At 35.3% G+C, this 21963-nt stretch overlaps 1 long non-coding RNA gene across 4 annotated transcripts in view; it reads right to left on the bottom strand.

The window, feature by feature from the left end:
- Positions 1-485: 485 nt before the first annotated feature.
- The window catches only part of LOC115211007, a 56126-nt gene continuing 34648 nt past the window's right edge, over positions 486-21963 (bottom strand). For 3 of the 4 annotated variants that reach the window (XR_004998938.1, XR_004998936.1, XR_003881457.2), the window contains exons 2-4: positions 14738-14833; positions 8967-9162; positions 486-2355 (exon numbers count right to left, since the gene is read on the bottom strand). This is a non-coding gene — a long non-coding RNA (uncharacterized LOC115211007). Of the gene's footprint in view, positions 2356-8966; positions 9163-14737; positions 14834-17317; positions 17782-21963 lie in introns of all 4 variants that reach the window. The other variant, XR_004998937.1, reaches the window with a different exon arrangement.

Below are 21963 nucleotides of genomic sequence, written 5' to 3' on the forward strand. Positions count from 1 at the left end.
GTTGCAGCTCTCACTCTTTCTAGTTGTCACATGTTTGATAATGAAGAATGTGATGGTTGTAAGAGTGGCTGTATTTGTTCGTGACTAAAGCAGTTAACGAAAGCCTTGTTCATGCTACCATACAGGCTTCAGAGTGATAACTATGAATTTCTTTTTATATGTATATTCGGCAAGTGGTACGTTATTTGACAGGTAAAATGGAGTGTTATTTACTCTGTCAAGTTAAAACCTTTAGGTGGTCTTAAGCTTTAGACAAATAGAGTTTGATAAAATAAATACTAAATTACCGGGTCTATAACATCAATTAACTTCAAGAAAAATTTATTTTACCACAAAGTTAAAATATTGTAAGTACAACAAAATATAATACGAAGGGATAATTCCACTGTGCACCATCCTTCCCATTCAGTTTTATGCTAAAATAATTTTTTGACTCAACCAAAAAGTCAAGACAATTTTTTTCTTTGCAAGTGTATGTATTTTGCACTATTAACTCAAAGCTACTCATACCAGAATCTATGGTTTCGATACACGTAAATCTACTTCCATTACGTTTTCTCTGTACACGATGTTATTGTTATCCTACAATTCGTAGCTCGCTCAGTAAACATTTAAATAATATAACAAATTTACAAGTTTCGAAAAACACAAATTCCTTTTGGTTTTATTTTTTGATATGTTGCTTAGTAATTATCGGTAAAATATTTGGATATCCTACCTTCAATATTTTGTGAAACATCAGCATCGATACTCAGACAAGTAAAACAATAAGACAATATAGAAACTGGACAATATCTGAGTTATATAATTTTCTTGTAAAAATATATATATATAGATATATGTATAAAACTATAATACAAAGAAAGTATTCAGGGTTGGTGTCAGCAAAACAGTCAATCAAATTCGTAATATTTATATTAAATGTCATTTAATGAGTTCTGCATACAATCAAGAGAAGAGAATTGTAACATTTTTGGAAGAGGCCTTCTCCTGAGAAATAAAAAAAATTACGGAACGTGTATAAAATTATATTCTTACATCACAGACAGGGTTCTTTCTCGTGGGGTGGGTTTAGGAAATGAAGCACATACGGTGCATTTAAATGTACAACTATTTAACACTTTTCCAAAGGAAGGCTCTACCTGTAATGTTAGAATCCACTTTTCATTATATGACATGAATTTATTTAATATTAAGAATTTTAATATTTATTTGGTAAATTGAATGTTACAATATAGAGTAATCAGGTGATTTAACGCATCATTTGTCAGATGAACGTTTAAGTTGCATGAATGTTCTTGATGAAATCTGACTGATTTCGAGATGGAACCAATAAAACCTTAACCCTCATGAGAGGCTTTGAACACAGCACAAGTTAATTAGATGCTCATCGACTTTTACAGTTCTGTAGTGCTTACTGCACTAAACCATTTTATATTGCGGTATCTTCAGAAAACCATTGACATACTATGATGTCGGTGAGAAGATACCGACAATTTACAATTTTCACTTAGTCACCTGACACCCTTGTACATTCAACAAGTGTTTTCAGTTTCCTAAATATACTAAAGTCAGGTTCCTCCGCAGGCCTGGATTAAACAACGCGGAGCTGACCAAGTAATGAACCTCAAATATTTTGAACAGTTTTGGCATTTTAGCTATAACCGATTAGGTTTGAGTGTTATATTTGGTATGCAACAGTCGATCACCCGTTGAAGTCAGCCCTCTCTTTGGTATTGACCGCTAGATGAATGCCTTCCACAATGAGGTCTTTATGAATATGGGTTAACATTAGAACTAGAATTAGAGTGTTAGTTAAGGTTAAGTCTAAGAATATTGTAAACCCGTAAAATTAGTCTTTTCATAACTTATATATAAAGTTTAAAAATTTGGCTTTTGCAGTGTCAATTCGTATTCTCTCATTTCCTTTTGAATTGTGGCACCATGGTCAGCAAAAGTAAATTTGGCAGCTGTTTATTGCTGATTGACCCGTAGTGCTATTGTTTAAATTTGTTTCGTTTTCCTCTTTCAGTAAAGCATTGTTTTTTCAAGCTGCTGCCAAGTAGTACTTTTCCCCATTTTCTACTGTCTCCAAAGTCGGTTTCGATATAATGGAAATACTGAATGATGGTATAACTACAGGAACTGAGTTGATATCGTGATTAGGTTCAGCAGGTGGCGAAGATGATTGTTTCCTGTGACGATGGAACATGAAACATTTACATAAAAGTACTAAAATGATTAGCAATAAAAATCCTCCAAGGGCAAAAGAGAATTCTATTGTTTCTACATTCATTTTTGTGGTTACGCTTGGTGGTAGCCACCAACCATCGAATGGTATTTCATTATTCTCCGCTGCAAATAAAATAGAAACGGGTATATTAGAAGAGACATATTAATGAGTTTGAATATAGAAACATGTCTTTGTATGTGTAGAAGTCTGTACGTATATAAAACACAACATACCTGTACACATGCACACTGACACATAAATCGAAAACATACGAATACAGTTCTATATTTAAGAGATGAGGAATTTTGTACATTATTTACATTTGATGGATATTTGCCTTCATCTTCTTTGCTGTTAACACAACGCTTCGGTTGATATACGTTCCAGCCTTCATCGGGTGTCTTGGGGAAATTTCGAACCTGGGTTCTCATTTCTAAGATATTTTTCGATGTTATTATCATTATTATTATTATTATTATTATTATATAGGTATGCTTGTGTGCGTGTGTGTGTGTCTGTATGAAATCCTTGGTACAGTTAAGTATATTTGAAAAAGGAAAAGAACGACTTCACTGGTAGTTCCAATCAATTTAATTTTCTAATATAATTTTACAGTTTGGTTTGTAGATCTAGTCATATGTACGCACATGTGCATACACACATACACCTATATGTACATACATATATACATACACATATATACATGTATATATACATACATTATATATATATATATATATATATATATATATATATATATATATATATAATATATATATATATATATATATATATATATATATATATATGTACATATTACACATATATAAATATCTATGGTCATCCCTGAATAATGCGATTTTTTATACGTTTATTTTTCAAAATTAAGATAAATATACTCTCCTTCATTTTCTACAATGCTCTTCCATCTATCTGGTAGTCTTTCAAGGACCCCTTTTGGAAAATTCACTTGTCCGTGACGAAAAATACTCCTACTATACTGTTCTGGCCTCGTCTACAGAATTCATATTTTTTCAGTCCAAGAGATTTAGAAGACTGCGGAATAAATGATAATCAGATTGGACAATGTCCGGCGAATATGGTGGGTGGGGCATCGTTTCTCATTCAAACTGCTCCAACCTTTGAAATGTCATCGTCACTGTATGTAGCCGAACACCATCCTGATGGAAGAACACCTGTCATCTTGAAAACAAAGATGGTCGTTTTTTCTTCTAGTGCTGACTTAAGCCGCTCAAGCTACTCGCAGCAGATCTCCTTTGTTATTGTTTGGTTTGAGTTTAAAGGTTCAAAATAGACTAAACCTTTCATATCTCACCAAACAGATAACAACACGTTATGTGGGTGAAGACCTTCTTTAGCCACTGTCTTCGGTGCTTGACATTTTTATTGAGAACCCATTTCTCGTTACCAGTCACTGTTCGTTCCAAAATTATTCATTCGTTAGACATGACAGCAAACAAGGGCACACATTCATTCTCTGCACGCGATTAGACTCGGAAAGTTTTTAAGGAACACATTGACCTAATTTGCTGACTTCTCCGATGGCCCCGCAGGTGTCGATGAATGGTTGAATGACCAAATCCAAACTTCACTGTCAGTTCCTCAACTGTTACGATGGGATTTTGCTCCACCAGGGTTTGCAGGATATCCTCGTCAAGCTCTACAGATCTTCCACGACAAGGCTTGTCTTCTAGGCTGTAGTTTCCGGCTCGGAATTTCTGGAACTACCGTTGACACTGGCTTACGCTTATTTCTGATACCCATATAATGCATTAATATTCCTAGTACTTTCCGTTGCATTGTTACCTTTATTGAACTCATGAAGCAAAATATGCCGAATATGCTCCTTTATTTCCATTATAGCTTTGAAAAAATAACTGTCAAAATCGAACTGCACTCTTCAAACCTTACACTAAGAACAAGCACAGGGTAAAATTACTACTTGCTTTCATAGCAAGTTGATGCAGGTAGTTTGTCCCGTCAACCTCCGACTTTTAGTTCGTGCAACTGATAAAAACGCATTACTTATGGGAAGAACCTATGTATATATACACACAAACATGCACACATACATATATATTCTAGTTCATACGTATCGATCTATTTATACATGCATTCACACCTGTATATGTATATATACCTACATACACATGCATACATACACTTACATATGTATATACATCTACACTACTCAAGTATTTAAGTTCACGTATATATTGGGGGGGGAGATTAAAATGGTAGTGTACCTTCGAGGGTTGTTCTCTCCAATGACCGAATGATTGAAAGTGTGCGTGTGCGATCCACTTCTATTTGGATATATGCATCATTATTTTAAAGCAAAAAGAGAATCCCGTTATTGGGGTGGGGGAGTAGAATTTTTGAATTTTTTTTTATTCAGTAGTGTGAAGAATTCTTTATATTTCCGGAAATATTTGTTGTCCCATCATAACTTAAAGAAGAGGAAGATTGGGAATTTTCCGTTTCCGTATGTTGCGAATTGTTCACTTCAGGTGGCGTTTCTGACTGAGGAGTCTCTAATTTGTTTCTTATGTACACCAACTACGTTATGTAGTTCCGTTCCGGTTTCACCAATCTGGTATTCTTTACATTGTAAGCAAGTTGCATAGTAAATTAAGTTTCTTGTTTTGCAATTCATGTTTGCAATAACTTTGAAAATATCATTGTTTTTTAAAGGATCTTCATTATATTCACAAGTTCCGCATCGAGGGTTTCCGCACCTCTTACTTTACATTGTTTCAAAGTTAGATGTAAATTTCGCCTTGGTGAGCAGCTTTTCTAGGTTGGGTGATTATTTGTGAATCTTTTATGAGTGCATTCATTTTGGGGGATCGCTGGAGAATTGGGAAATATTGTTTGGCGGCTTTTACAATGTTGAAGTTCCTTGGTTGGTTATGAATGACGATTACTGGTTTTTTTCCTTGTTTTGTTGAGTTGTTTCTCTCAGGGTTGTCACTGGAATGCTCTGGGCCTTGGAGATGGCCGTATTGATGAGGTTCACCGGATATTCTTGTTTTTTAAAGAACCATTTTAGTTCTTATAATCTTTTTTTTCCTGTAGTGTGGGGTGTGTTACTATGGTGCAGATGCGTCTTGATATGTTAAAGGGAATGTTCCTTTTGGTATATGAAGGGTTTGCTGATTGGAAATTTAAGCATTGGTGTGTGTCTGTTAGTTTGTAAAATAGGTCAGATTCGATATTTTCCCCTTTTTTTAAGATAGGGATATCCAGAAACGGTAGTCCCTTTCTATTACATTCCATGGTAAATTACATTGCATCGTGAAGCCTGTTTATAATGGAATGGAATCTTTACAGATCTTCTTGGCTTCTATCTCAGAAGATGAAGCAATCCTCTGGGTAACGTTTCCAGTTGTTATTAATGTAGGTAGAGAAGTCGTGACTGAAGGTTTCCTGCAGCTGGGAATATAGTTTTGACTCTAGGCAACCCATACCGAGTGCTGCATATATTGGGGGTACTTTGGAGGTTATGGCCGTTCCTTTTATTTGTAAATACAGTTGGTTATCAAAGAGGAAGTGGTTGTTCTCCAATGTTAATTTGAACCCTTCCAAAATAAACTCTTTCGGGAATCTCCCTGAAATGGAATCTGGGTGTTTTGTGATCCAGAAGTCAACAGCTTCAATTCCTAAGTCGTGTGGGATATTAGTATATATATATATATGTGTGTGTGTGTGTGTGTGTGTGTGTGTGGTGTGTGTGTGTGTGTGTATATATATATATACTAACATCCCACATATATATATATGTGTGTGTATGTATGTATATATATATATATATATGTGTGTGTGTGTGTGTGTGTGTACACACATGTATGCATATATAGGTGTATGTGTGGGTATGCATATGTATGTATATACGACTAGATCTACAAACTAAACTGTAAAATTTTATTATTAAAAAATTGATTAGAATTACCAGTGAAGTCATTTTCTCCCCTTTCAAATATATAAATGAGAAAGCGATATAGCCAAAAATGGATAAGATCGTTTCTCAATCCCGAAACCATGCGTTCGATTCCATTACGCGGCATATTGGACATGTCTTTTTTTTTTACCATAGTCTTGTATGGTCTCTTGTCTTGTGAATTAAATTGGATGGTTAGAAATTATGCGAAAACCCATCTGATAGAGTGTGCCAGTAATTTAAAGCTATGACCTTATCACACTCTGTCACAACTGTCACACACTTTCACATAAAAGGATTATATCGAAAGTATACGTGTTTTGGGAAACTTACACTATAATTCGATAAGCAGGTCGTTGAAATTTATCGAACAACAGGATACATATTGTCGAAATCAACGGAGATATATTAACAGCATGTGCATTTTCGTATCACACACACACACACACACACACACACACACACACACACACACACACACACACACACTCACGCACGCGTACGCACTCACACACACACGCACACACTCACAAAATCACTCGCGCCTGTGCATAGAAATAGGAGAACATGCAACATACTTGCACAAATAAATATGACATCCCCAATGAAACAAGATCTCTCTCTCTCTCGTTATGCACTTCAGTATATACTTGTCTACACCTACACTCACTTTGCTCTCTCTCTCACTCTCTCCTGTCTTTGGGTGGGTTTTTGCATCGTGACGCGACAATTCAGCGCTAGACAATTCAGCGCAAATTCCCCCCATTGCGGTTAGTGTCCAACTAATTAAAAAATTTTATTGATGCATCGCCAGTCTCAGTCTGTTGAATCAAAATATTTAAAAAGCAAAAAATACTAAACAACGGATCAGTAAGATTGATTCACCGTTAGTCTCTCTCTACTGACCCAAGATGTTTAAAAAGCAATAAATACTAAACTACTTTGAACCAGTAGTTAGCTAGTTAAATTTTCATAGGAAATTCAAAAGGTGTATAGTTGACGTTTCGTATGGGATGTGTATATATGTTTATATTTCTTGCTGATGTGTGTTTCATGTGTATGTATGATTTTTGTTTATGTATTGTTAATCTATTCTGATTTTTACCTTTTGACCTACAGATTTGAAAAAAATAATTTTTTGTAACAAACTTCGGACACTAGTAGATTGTGTCATATAAAACATCTTTTACTCTTAGCATTTTTGAGAAAAACTTATATTTACGAAGTTATTTCACGTTAAAGTTCTCGTATTCCGGTAATTTCAACCAATCAATGACGTGTATTCAGCTGAATAAAATTACTGCCGTTGTTTGGATCCATCTATTCTATGACTGCTGTGTTTGTAGGTTGCATGTACATGTGTTTTAGATATACAACCAACACCACTATAATATAATATTAAATTACATATATCACATGCGCTGAATTATCGGCGCTGAATTATCGGCGCTGAATTATCGGCGCTGGATTGTCGGTACTCCGTTAGTATATGTGTGTGATTGTGCTGTAGTAACCAATGTCTGGCCGTGCGGAGTAAGCAGCATTACATTACATAAACGAATTCATATAATAGTTTCGATTACATGTTCAAGCTAAGTTGATTTACAATCCATTTAAGCATCTGGCTAGTTTTAATCACTGCACTACTACCAAACTGGGGTACCACATTCAAGGGTCTTTAATTAATTTCGGCCCCAATTGTTGAGATTGATACTCAACTGAGTACACCTATCGAGTTATGATGTTCATTTAGATATTTAGTCCCTCTTATGGAGAAATTACTGCAACTAATTAACGCCGGTGAACAGAATACATTAAGATACACACAATCATACATACATACATGCATACATACATACATACGTGTGTGTGTGTCTGTCTGTCTTTCTGTGTGTGTGTGTTGCAAAATATATCAAAGAAGAAAACAAACCCAAAACATTCAAACAATACTCGTACAAATTTCTCTAAGAAATACCAGACAAACCAACAATAACCATGGCAAAGATCAGCTTTCTAATCAGGTGAGTTATTGTGGCCCATGAAGTGCTATTATAGAAGGTATATAAGTATATAAGAAGTATAGAACGTATATAAGACTCACTTTTTTTCCAATGAAAAGTCTCCAAAATATCACCCCGTCTTCTATATGCAAAGTTGCTTTGAATATTGGTTTCACATTTTGGCAGCAGCCCAGCAATTTTGGGAATGTGGTTAAGTCGAATACACCGATCCAAGTACTTGTGATCGACTGTTATTTATTTTATCGACCCAGCGGGATGAAATGCAAGATTGACCGCGGTGAAATTTGAACTCAGAACGTGATGACAGACGAAATGCCACTAAGTATTTTGCCCGGCTTGTTAACGGTTCTGCTAGTTCACCACCTGGAGTTGCTTTGAATATTACAAGCTTCAATGCGCTAAAAACAGTTTACCTGAATATGCACTGCAGAAATTGAGAAGTGTCTAATACACCCGTACGTCTTTCATGTTAGATATGACCTGGACCGTTCCTAACATTACCAAAACCTATCCAAGTTATAGATTGTCGTGTTAAATCCATCTTCATAGAGCAAACCTTAAATTGACAAGTGTGTTGCTACTAGTGTATATCTTACCTTCACCTCATTAACTGAATCGGGCAATAAATCTTTAAAATCTGTAATATTTAAAGCTAACTGCCCTTAACTCTAAAAGCTCCCTACGCCTATCAGTTGCCCATACATTCTCCTTCCTACTTTTGTGTTGATAAACAAGATTAAGTAACACTCACCATCCATCTTATGTATAATTTCAAACAAACGCTTAAGATTATCAACTTTTCTCTGATAAATACTGAACTACAGTTATTTTGTTGTTAGTAAGGTTATTTCTGTTGTTGTGGTTGTTGTTTTGTTTTTAACTTCTTACTCGCTTGTTTCTTGGTGTATCTTTCTACCTCGTGATTTTTCTGTTCAAACGCACATGATCTAAGAACAAAAATAAGGAAAAGAAAAATAAATAAGAAAGCAGACCAAAAGGTATATACATTTATAAAAAAATAAAGGTAAGCAGTCTGATCTGTATTGATAAGCACACTTTGATTTCATCTACTTTCTCATCTTAAAACGAGTGGTGTTTAAAGTCTTGGAAATAAAACCCTTCTCAATGTATAGTTATAAATGAGAGCAAAACAATGAAATGATGCAAGGTTACAAATCAACACTAGACATGTATTTATCACAATATACTAGATCGAAAAAGCACAACTGTGCTGAGAGAAAAGTTAGGCATAAGAAGAGTTAAATGTAGTTTTCAGGAGAGGAAACTGCGTTGGTTTGGATATGTGATGCGTATGAGTGAAGACAGTTGTATACAGAAGTGACTGCCGTTGAAAGTGGATGGTACGTATTGAAGATGAAGTAGTGAGGATTGATCTTAGGATGTTAGGGCTCACGGAGAAAATGGCAGTAGACCGAGATGGTTGTAGATATGAAGTGCTGGGGAAGACCCGTCCACGAAACTAAGGACAGATGTTAGCGTTTTATAAATTGTTGTTAAGCAGATTATGGGCCGATAGTTTTTTGGGTTCCTTTGTTTCTTCATTTTTTGGAAGTAGGAATGTTAAACTATTAACTAGCCAAGAGGGGATCATACTAGGATATTGCAAAACATCGTTGTAAAGTTTTGTTAGTAGTTCATGGCTCTCTGGGAAGGCATTCAACCAGAAGTTAGGAATTTTATCCTTTCCTGAGACTTCCATTTGCTTGACCTCCTGAGAGCAGATCTTATATCTTCTACCTTGACATCCTCCTACTTTTGCTCCTCTAAGGAGTCTAAGTCTGTAAATATTCTATCAATCCAAGGAGCCTTTTCATTGTGTATTTTTTCTACTGCCCAAATTTTATTCCAAAATTCCTGCACTTCTTCTTTTGATGGGACAGTCTTTACTGTAACTGGTATCTTCCCAATCTTCCTGTAAACATTTTGGGGGCTATTTTTGAACATGTTGTTGTCCTTGAAGAATCTAACACTCTTTTCATACCTTGCTATGCAAGCAGCTTTAACACATACCTTTTGCTTGATGGTGTCTATGGTGGTATCAATGTCAAATATGGTTTTCATACTATATTATCTCTTTAACTTTCGGGTTTTTGTAGGTTTCATAGTCTTGTTAAACTTAAGTAGCTTAATTTGGTGTTGAATACGCTCTTACCAAGAAGGCTTTTTGTGAGAATGTTGGCGTTTTGTAATTTTTTCACCACATAGAATCGTTGAGATTTTCGTGGATGCATAGTACAGATGGTTACGATATGTAATATCTACATCATTAGCTGAAATTAAATCCTTAAGTGCAAGGCAGATTTTACCAATTATTTTCAGGTTTTGGTTAGAATTGCGAACTTTTGGGAGAGTATCGCGTTCATTCGTACTGGTTTCTTTAATTTTCAGCCATTCAATCATGATTTGATTTTTTTTTACATCATGTAGTACTGTTGGGTCAATTTCTATTTAATTTTCATCTGCTTTAGCGTTTATGATTGGTTCAGAGAGTATTTCACTCTGCTTATTAGTTATATTAACTCTTTCAATCATTGCTGCATTTTCATCAGCCCTAGGCTGGTCTATAATTATTTCCTCTGTAGTATCTTCTTTAGCTGCAGCTTCGTTCTTTTTATCCTTTACTGATTGTTTAATTTGGTCAATCTCTACTTCAATTAGTAATTTATTTTCATAATATTTCTTCTGACGTTGGCAAGTTTGTTACTGTTCATGTAGGGTCTTACTACAAGGTATTTCTGTCTCCAGTTTAAGTAGGTTTGTACAGTATTAGATTTATTTGTGGGGAAATATATGGCATGGTAGAAGGCCGTAAGAACTTCTTATTATCTTCCCTAGACCATTTTTCATTACTTTTCTTTTGGTTGTTTGATGACGAGCATGGATGGCCATCTGTTGGAATATTCCAGTTGTGGGGTACTTCCAGCTTCTGTGTGTCAGGAAGGTTTGAACCAGTAGCTGATTTTCGGACTCGAATCTGGTTCCTCATTCGAATACGTGGCCTTTTGTAATCTGGTCGATGACCATTCCGGTTTCTATTTTGCTTTGTTAAAGTGAGGCGTGACGAGCTTCGACGTTGACATTAGAGAACGGATCTGTCTGCTTAGGGTTAATCTTTTGAGACAACACCGTCTTCAAGTTCTCTGTATGTAAATATTGCTCGTAACGTAGCTTCTTCAGGCTAACAGATCGATATCGAGTACGTGGACCTTTGTGATCCGGTCGACGACTAATCTGCTTTGTAATTTGATTTGTTATCATTGAGGCATGACGAGCTTCGACGTTGACATTAGGGGACGGATTTGTCTGTTTAGGGACAATTTTTTGAGACAACACTGTCACCGAGTTCTCTGCATGTAAACATTGCTCGTACCGTAGCTTCTTAAGACTATCAGATCTGTATTCGTCTGTATTTTTTTCATGGGTTTATCTCCGAACGTTCCTTTTTTTTTTTGTTTTTTGCGATGATTTAAACTTATGAATGGTTCGCTCTGTCTGTGTTAGTTCGAAAAATAAAAAAAGAAAAAAGAAAAAAGTTTTGTTTTTGATTTTTGCTTCGTTTGTGACACGTGTTTTCATATGCATGAATGTGTGTCCTGTAAATTTCCCGTAGTTGTGTAAACATTGAGATGTATGTGTAGTCCTATGGATATCAAAATGTATAAATGATTGCGTAGACATTCGAGTGAATGCGTAATTATTCAATTTCTGCACTTCCAATTTTGTTCCATTTCTATTTTATAATTTGTAAACTTTCCGGTTTTGACTTTGTGTGTGTGTTTCGCACATGTTTCACTGAGACATCGTTCATAGGAGAAACTGTGCTTTGTATGGGAGCAAAATTTCGTTTATTATTATTATTATTATTATTTTCGTTAAAAGACTGCATCCTTCAAGTCTTCTATAGGTTCCTTTATCTAATTCCATCGATGTTATTGGATTAGATTTGTTTTTGAATGGGGAGCCTTGTGTAACACGTCCATGTTGTTATTCAGTATGGGGCTATTCTTCCATATTATTGTTGTTGTTGTTGTTGTTATCATCGTTCGATGGAAAACTAACAGATTCTTTGGCTCGCCGGTCAAAGTGCTTAGCGGCATTCCGTCCGTCTTTGCGTTCTGAATCCACATTCTGTCGCAGTCGACTCTGCATTTCATCCTTTTTGGGGTCGATAGAATAAGTACCAGTTGAACACTGGGGTTGATGTAATCGACTTACCCCTTCCTCTGAAATTGCTGGGCTTGTGCCAAAATTTGAAACCAATATTATTCCTATTGTTGTTGTTAATAACGTTCATAATATAATGGCCTAAACAGTTTAGAATAAAGTTACTTCTGACAAACATTGTATTCCACATCTAATTTGTTAGGCACAGCTTATTAGAGTCCTCTCCATTAAGCTTGTCTTTCGAGATAAAACAAATATCGTTTTTTACATTTTATCTCGTACTCGGGTTAAATGTAAAGACAGTATTTACATTTCATTTCCCTAGATCATTTGCCAAAGTGAAATATTCGAAATTAATGTTGTGATTTATTTGCTCTAACAATTTTCAACGTTTGTTCCTATTTTCTTCTGGAGCACTGAATTTACGGTTAATATTCATTTCAAATTTTGGCACAAGGCCAGCAAGTTCGGGAAAGGGTGTAAGTCGATTACAAGCTTTTTGTTCGGCGTGTTAACGATCCTAAAACAATAGACATGTTTATTGCTTTATGTTCTTTTTTATTTCAGAGGTTTCTATTTAAACAAGGTTTCGCAGTATAAAGTTCCTTTAGCTCTTTAAAACAGGAAGTTAATTGAAATGAAGAACATATCTTATTTTTACCTGATTTTTTTCAAGATACAACTGTAGTATATACATGTGTGTGTGTGTGAGAGAGAGAAGCGCAATGGTCCAGTGGTTAGGGTAGCAGACTCGCGGTCGTAGGATCGCGTTTTCGATTCCCAGACCGAGTGCTGTGGGTGTTTATTGAGCGAAAACTCCTAAAGCTCCACGAGGCTCCGGTAGCGGGTGGTGGCGAACCCTGCTGTACTCTTTCACCACAACTTTCTTTCACTCTTTCTTCCTGTTTCTATTGTACCTGTATTTCAAAGGGCCAGCCTTGTCATACTCTATGCCACGCTGATTCTCCCCGTTAATTCTACGAGCAGGTTGTTCCGTTGATCGGATCAACTGGAACCCTCGTCGTCGTCGTAACCGACGGAGTGTCACGATACATATGTGTGTGTGTGTGTGTGTGTGTGTGTGTACATACATACATACGTCGGTTACGACGACGAGGGTCCCAACTGGTACGATCACGTGAAATTAACGTGCAAGTGACTGGACACTCCACAGACACGTGTACCCTTAACGTAGCTTTCAGGGGGATTCAGCGTGGCACAGAGTGTGACAAGGCTGGCCCTTTGAAATACAGGTATTACTTATTTTTGCCATCTGAGTGGACTGGAGAAACGTGAAATAAAGTGTCTTGCTCAAGGACACAACACTTCGCTGGGATTTGAACTCACGACCTTACGAAGGCACGTGGTTTAGTGGTTAGGGTGTATGTATATATATATATATAAAACATAATAAAATAGGGTAATAAAATAAATTATTATTACCAGTGGCCTAGCACAAAGGACGAGTTAGTCGTTAGACTATATATTTTTCGTATAGAAATATATATATATATATATGAAATAAAAAAGAGTGAAAAAACTACAGAAGGCTTGTGTTATAAGGTTAAAGAATATATTTAAGTCGTTATGTTAGAAAAATATTATAAAATCTTGTGTATAGTAACATAGTTTTGGGAGAAATAACCGGTTTCGTTCCTATACACAAAATTTTCTAACATTTTTCTAACATAACGACTTAAATATATTCTTTAACCTTATAACACAAGCCTTCTGTAGTTTTTTCACTCTTTTTAATTTTTTTAAACATCCAACCACTTTGGAAAGTAAGAAGAAAAAAAAACGAAAATGCACATTGAATATCAAAAAAATAATGGCTTTTTATGAAAAGTAGCGATAAATAAATACAATTAGATGAACTGAAGTAGATTTAAGAGGAATTGAATTCATTATTTTGAATCTCTTTAACAATTCAAAATAATGAATTCAATTCCTCTTAAATCTACTTCAGTTCATCTAATTCTATTTATTTATCGCTACTTTTCATAAAAAGCCTTTATTTTTTTTTCGATTTCCAATGTGCATTTTCGCTTTTTTCTTCTTACTTTCCCCATATATTTTCCACGTGTAGTTTCTATTTTCTTTTTGAAACATATTTCTATTATTTATAAATATATATATATACATATATATATACATATATATATATATATATATATAATATATATATATATATATATATTATATATATATATATATATGTGATTATTTGGGTTTATTTTTTTTATTACCAATACACATTGAATATTCAACATAACTAATCCTTGAAAGTCTGCACAAAATGTTTTAAAATGTAGCTGGAGATTTTAGAAAACTCACCTTTTAGAGAAATCCAAAATGTACCGTTGAATATTTTAGCGTGTTTCACCTTCAGACATCGGTAACTTGAAGTATCTGATAACTGTTCTTTCGTTACTGTAAAATACAATTCAAATGAAACAGACATGAGTTTCTCATACTTCCAAAATTTTCTTTAATTTATAATTATTAATTTCCTTCAGTGTTTCTTCATGCTTCGTAATAAAAACTTGAATATTTTCAACACTAACATAGTATATAAGTGTGACTATACCAAAATAGCCAACATTGTTTAACTAAACATACCCTTTAAAAGGTCACTAGCTTATCTGTTGAAATAAAATGTTTAATTCGCCCTTTCACGCTGATAATCACACTGATCAAGGACCCAAATATTTCCGTAATTAAGTTGTCTTTGTAAACTAACGTTCATTATTGCGATATATATATATATATATATATATATATAACACTTTTTTCTGTCTTATTTTCTTTATTCTGTGAAGATTTAGAATATCGATCGATTTCTACACGAACCAGCAAAGAAGCCGCTACTCAATCGTTCGAGATATGCATTGAGAATTATCCAACTTCTCTCAAATCACATCATACTATTTTTAAAACGGTCACATTGACTAATAATGTGTAAGATAATTGGGTTGATCGTGGCTGGAACATTTTTGATCATAGGTTTTCTAAAATCACAGTTAATCAGAGTAAACAACTTATTATAAATGCATTCTGCATTCAAGTCATAAAGGACGTGGGTTTAATTTATCCGCCACCATATAAGAATTAATGTTTTAAATTCAACTGTAGTTTCCGTGGGCGAAATATGATGAGAAAATAATATTTTCTTGATTATTCTTTTGTTCATTTTCTTATTTCAATCATTGGACTACGACCATGCATAAGCCCTTGAAAAGTTTTGGTCACCTTTTAAGCTTGGTAGTTTACCTTATCGATATCAAGTTACGGGACATAAGCAAAGAACAATATTTGTTAAGCATTATCAGCGTAAAGAGAGACACGGAAAAGTCCACATACAAACACATCCCTGAAGTAAATGTGTGTGTTTGTGTGTTTGTGTGTACACGCGTGCATACACACAATGGGTAATTTCTGCTTACCAAATTTCACTCGCAAAACATTGGCCATCCCGATAATAAAGTAGAAGATAAAGTGAGGCCGAACTTGTTAATCATACAGCCACACCAGCGCATCTTACTCAAGAATCCAAATAGATTGTTGTATTAAAATTTGAAACATGACTTATTTTTTAATAAGAGCCACCATGTACAAAATACAACTAGAGAACACTTGTATTTTGATTATAAATTAAGTGAAACAAAATCTTCGATTGAGCCTACCATGAATGGATATCTTTATGCATAAACACAAACTTTCCTATATATGCTTAAAGAACTAGGTATATTGTTACCTCTGTTGTGCTCTTGAACCATTATAGAAAAGACAAATGGAAAATAAATGTTTGTTGATGTTAGTATCAGTTGCCTCCACATCAGTTTGTACGTCAAATTTTGATTTCTTTACTCAAATAAAACACATTCGGTATTTAAACGAAGAAAAAATATTTCAATTCTTCTTTCTACTGTATTGTTAAACAACGGAATTTTAAAAGTCTTTTAACTTCATGATCGAGCATTTTTATGATGGTAAAATATAACTTAGCACTTGACTTGTTAGAAATAGCAATCATCATACACTCGCCTAAATACACCTCTATTGGCATTGCTTTATGAAAAAAAAACTCTTGTTCTTTGCTGCTCAGTCTTAACAGAGGGACGAACCCTCTGGATATTGATTTGTAGTCGCAGACATTACAAAGTGACGCAGGACGGTCACGATTTGAATGCATTTTGTTGATTGAGCTGCTACATCAAGACTGTCCAGGGGCTAAATAACAAGAGCAGGAATGTCTCTACGTGGCCACCTTGACTGCTAGAAATTGTAACCAAATATTGCTGAAATCACACCCCGGCCACTCTCTGGAAAGAGAGAACACTTTGCTTAGTGTAAAAAAGTTCTGATAACAAAACAAAAAAGACAAAAAATAACGCGTATCTTTTCGGTTTGAACGGCAGTTTTTTCTAGCGGTGTCATATGAAATTGTCACCCATAATTATGACCCTAGAATCGATCTATTGCATTTCAATCTCTTTTAGGGTTAAGGTTAATTAGGGTTAGGGTTAGGGTTAGGGGTGGGGGAATGGTATCTTTTTTTCTTCACAAATGTAAATAAACCCAATCTGTTTCTTAGACGAGGGACATATCCATACGGCACAGAATGCTTTTTAACTCAATAGACGTCATTGATTGGTTGAAATTGCAGAAAGTGAAGAACAAAAAAACAACAAATATCTTACAAACTATAGAATTTTCTCTATGAAGTCAAGAGAAAAAGATGTTTTATAAACACATTCTACCAGTATACGAAATGTAAAATTTTTTAGTTACCTAGAAATTATGTTAAAAATTGTCGTTCAAAGCGAAAAGATCCAATAACGCAAAGCAATGACTACAGCTAGAATATGATTAATCAGGGTGGATCTAGGATTAAACTACAATTATGAGGCTTACCTCTCATATATACATCCATTTGCTATGCGGTGGTTTCTGCTAGCAGATAAAAAGCAAAAGCAACCTGAATTTGAATTCGAAATTTCTAGCTTCTTATTTTTTGGTTTCCTCCCAAATATCACTTGCTTGTTTTCTGATCAATTATTTCTTTGAAAAAACATGTCGATGTTTATTTCGATTTTGCATATTTTCTTAGTTAAATGTATTTTCACACTGGTACAAACCGCAGCATCAATCACAAATGTTTCTGCTACAAACATTTAGCGGCAGAGAAAGCTTTGTTTTAACAAACGCTTATATAACTGTCTATATACTTCTGAGAGACGCTACGCTTAGAAAATAGCATTCGCAAGTGATATGATCCGGCCTTCGAAAATTTTGTGGCGAAAATGTTATTCTGAGAAGTTTTTCTTGCGCTTTCTCTCTCTCTCTCTCTCTCTCTCTCTCTCTCTCTCTCTATCTATCTATCTATCTATCTATCTATCTATCTCTCTCCCCTTCTTTATCCATCTCTATCTATCTATCTATCTATCTATCTATCTATCTATCTATCTATCTATCCCTCTCTACATATATATACATACATGTATATATATATTAGAAAAACAACACCTTTTATCAATTCAATAACGAAAAATTGAATTATACTATTTAAAAAAATTACATATAGAAAGTTCAAATATAAGATAAAACATATAATAATGATTAAGTATCATTATTATTATTATTATTATTATTATTATTATTATTATTATTATTATTATTATTATTATTATATATACATATATATATATGTATATATATATATATATGTGTGTGTGTGTGTGTGTGTGTGTGTGTGTGTGTGTACATATATATATATACACATACGTTTATATATTTGTTGTGCAAGATTTTTTATGTGAAGTCGTATGTTGAAACAGATATTGTTATATTTCGGAATGGTCATTTTGCCAGTTTAGCCAATAAAAACACACGCACTATATATTTGGTGTTATTTTGCTTCAGCGTTATTTATTTTTTACATTAATCTTAATCTAATTTCGGCCAGAGTTCTTTCGTCACATTCCTGTGACCGCATCAGTGGTCCTTTGTTTTCTTCTTTCTTAGTTGTATAGATAGATAGATAGATAGATAGATAGATAGATAGATAGATAGATAGATAGATAGATAGATACATACATACATACATACATACATACATACATACATATGTATATATACAATATTAGCAACAAAATATTCTCTGTCGCTGTAAACAATAGTGGGTTGATGTGTGTATGTGTGTGTGAAAGAGAGAGAGACACACACAGAGAGCATATGCATGAGTATATGCGCGTGCGATATGGATGTGCTTGAATATGTATATATACGTACACACACACATACATATGTACGAGGTCTGATCAATAGGTATCCGGACTGTTGCCATAGTAACGAAGTTAAAGCACGCAGAGTGAAGCCGCTTGGCACGTTGGATTTCAATAGTGGTTACTCCTATTACAGCCAATAGACTATATATATATATATATATATATATATATATATATATTTCTTTATTGCCCATAAGGGGCTAAACATATGGGGGACAAACAAGGACAGGCAAAGGGATTAAGTCGATTACATCGACCTCAGTGCAAAACTGGTGCTTTATTTCTCGACCCCGAAAGGATGAAAGGCAAAGTCGATCTCGGCGGAATTTGAACTCAGAACGTAACGACAGACGAAATACCGCTACGCATTTCGCCCGGCGCGCTAACGTGTCTGCCAGCTCGCCGCCTCCTACACGCATTTTTTTTCTCTCCTTGTTTCTTTTCTGTGTATCTTTCTGTCGAAGAGCGTAGGCTCGAAACGTAAAAGACTTGTTTTATTTCTATTCCTGAGCGCCATACTAATACAATTGTTTGTTTGTACTCCACCTGCCTTCGTCTTTTGTTTATTTTCGTAAACCTTCCCGTTATATATATATATATATATATATATATATATATCATACATGTATGCTTGTATACATGTAAGTTACATACATCAATACGTCCATCCAACTATTCAGACAGACTGCCCTACAAGCGTACATACATACATATATACATACCAAAGCCAGAAAGGAGGAAACTAATTCGAATACTATAGATCCAATCCATCACTGGAACTGTAAAAACCTGTAAAACTTTCCAGAAGTTTATCATTTGAATATACGAGGCCTGATCAATACATATCCGGACTGTTGCCATAGTAATGAGGCTAAAGCACGCAGAGTGAAACTGTTTGGCACAGATTAACCTTGAACACTGTTACACTGTTGTGCATGCGCACTAAGTTCTAACGTTCTAGCTCACTTCCGTTGTTTACAGCAGTGCTTGGAAAGAAGGTGTGTAGCGTGTGATCGTCGCACTGACCATGACAGAGTAAGATGTCATGGCAATACCTGCTTAGAGGCCTACGCAAAGTTGCAGAAAGTGAATGGAGAGCGGTGTATGAGCCGCACACAAGAGTACGGGTGGTTCAGAAGTTTCCAAGATGGCCGAAAAATGTCGATAGTGGCGAATGTTCTGTAAGAGCAGCAACCATCAAAACTGAGAAAAACATAGCAAACATGCATGCAGCTGTGAGGGGAAATCGTCGAATCACCATCCATGAGTTATCAGAGGATGTGTAGATTAGTTACGGTTCAGTTCAGTCCCATTACCACTGAAGATTTGGGTATGAGATGCATGTCTGCTAAGTTTATGCCAAAACTACTTTGGGTTGACCAAAAAGACACTCGGGTTTCAGTTGCACAATATCTCCTTGATTGTGTCGAGAACGATGAAAACTTTTTGAAATCTTTGCGTAGGCCTCTGAGCAGGTATTGCCAAGCTTGTGGCAAAATTTGATGCGGATTCTCTGCTCAATTTTCACTTTCATGGTCAATGGGACAATCACACACTACACGCCTTCCTTCCAAGCACTGCAGTAAACAGGGGAAGTGAGCTAGAACGTTAAAACTTGGTGGCACGCACAGCAGAGTCCAAATTCAATCTGTGTCAAGTAGCTTCACTCTGAGTGCTTTAACTTCGTTACTATGGCAACAGTACGGATACTTATTGATCAGACCATGTATATAATATATACTTATATATTTATACATGAGTGCATATGTATAGACAGGTAGGCAAACAGACATGTAATTGTATTACTCATGCGCCATACACCTATTCGCTTTTGTTGCGTTTCCCACAAAAATATAACTGTAAAAGCAACAAAGAAAAGAAAAATAATATTAAAGAAAATTAGAAAAAGAAAACTTTTTTATTTGTATATAAAACTGATGAGAAATAAAGTCTATTTCTCAGCGCTTATTAAATGATTTCAGGCCAATAACTATGTCAAGGTAGGGCTTTTAGAGCCCACCATTCAACCACTTGATTATGCCTCGGTTTTATTATCTAGGCCATAGTAATAGTAGTATAAATAAGAACGAAAGAAAGCAGAACATGTCCACGGTTCAAGTTATAATAAACAAATGATAGAAAATAAACAAATCAGCACAATATATATTTCACAGGCGTGACTGTGTGGTAAGAAGCTTGCTACTGGACCGTATGGATCCGGGCTCGGTCTTACTGGGTGACATCTTGGGCCAGCGTCTTCTACAAATAGCCTCTAGCCAACCAAAGCATTGTGAGTGGATTTGGTAGACAGAAACTGAAAGAAGCCCGTCATATCCATCTATCTATCTATCTATCTATCAATCTGTCTATCAATCTATCTACACATGCACACACGCGGACACACTCATATATGTGTGTGTGTGTGTGTGTGTGTGTGTGTGTGTGTGTGTTTGTCCCACAATACCGCTTGACAACCGGTGTTGGTGTGTTTACGTCCCCGTAACTTAGCGATCTGGTAGGTCACACCGATAGAATAAGCACCAGGCCTAACAAAAACAAATAAGTACTGGGGTTGATTCATTCGACTAAAAGCTCTTGAAGGCGGTGCCCCAGCATGGCCGCAATCTAATGACTAAAACAAATAAAAGATATCATATATCACTCTATCTGTGGAGAGTGGTGGATTGGCAGAGGTGGATTGGCAGAGGTGGATTGACAGAGGTGGTAGTGCGTCGCACGAAATCACTTTCCTCTTTTTCGTTACTCTGTTATGTCCCGATACGGGCAGTATTAATATCCAGCCCTGGTCGAAACAAACTTTGATTAATCCGAAGTCGATATAATGAAACACCAGTTAAGCACTAGTGTGAAAATGCAAATAGAGTTACGGGGACGTAAACAAACCAGCACCGGTTGTCAAGCGGTACCGGGGTACAAACACAGACGCAAAGACACACACACACACACACACACACTCTAATGTTGATATAAATAGACACTGTCTTTCCCGCAGAAATGTATGGCCTTGATGTCATAGATAATTCTTTCTACTAATTCAACACACTTGAATGCAAGGAATAAGAGAATATGCACAGACGGGTTACAAACCGTGTGAGAGTTTATTAACGAAATCAAATGAAGAAGTGGAAGTACAGCAATTATACAAAAGTCGATAAAAGAATCTACGGATCCTATATAATCTTGTCAACGATAAGTGCTCTCACCCAGCTACTGTTCGACAGGCTCAATAGTAACAATAGTAACAGTAGCAAC

Source organism: Octopus sinensis, linkage group LG4 (assembly GCF_006345805.1).
Source record: "Octopus sinensis linkage group LG4, ASM634580v1, whole genome shotgun sequence".
Classification (NCBI taxonomy): Eukaryota; Metazoa; Mollusca; class Cephalopoda; order Octopoda; family Octopodidae; genus Octopus; species Octopus sinensis.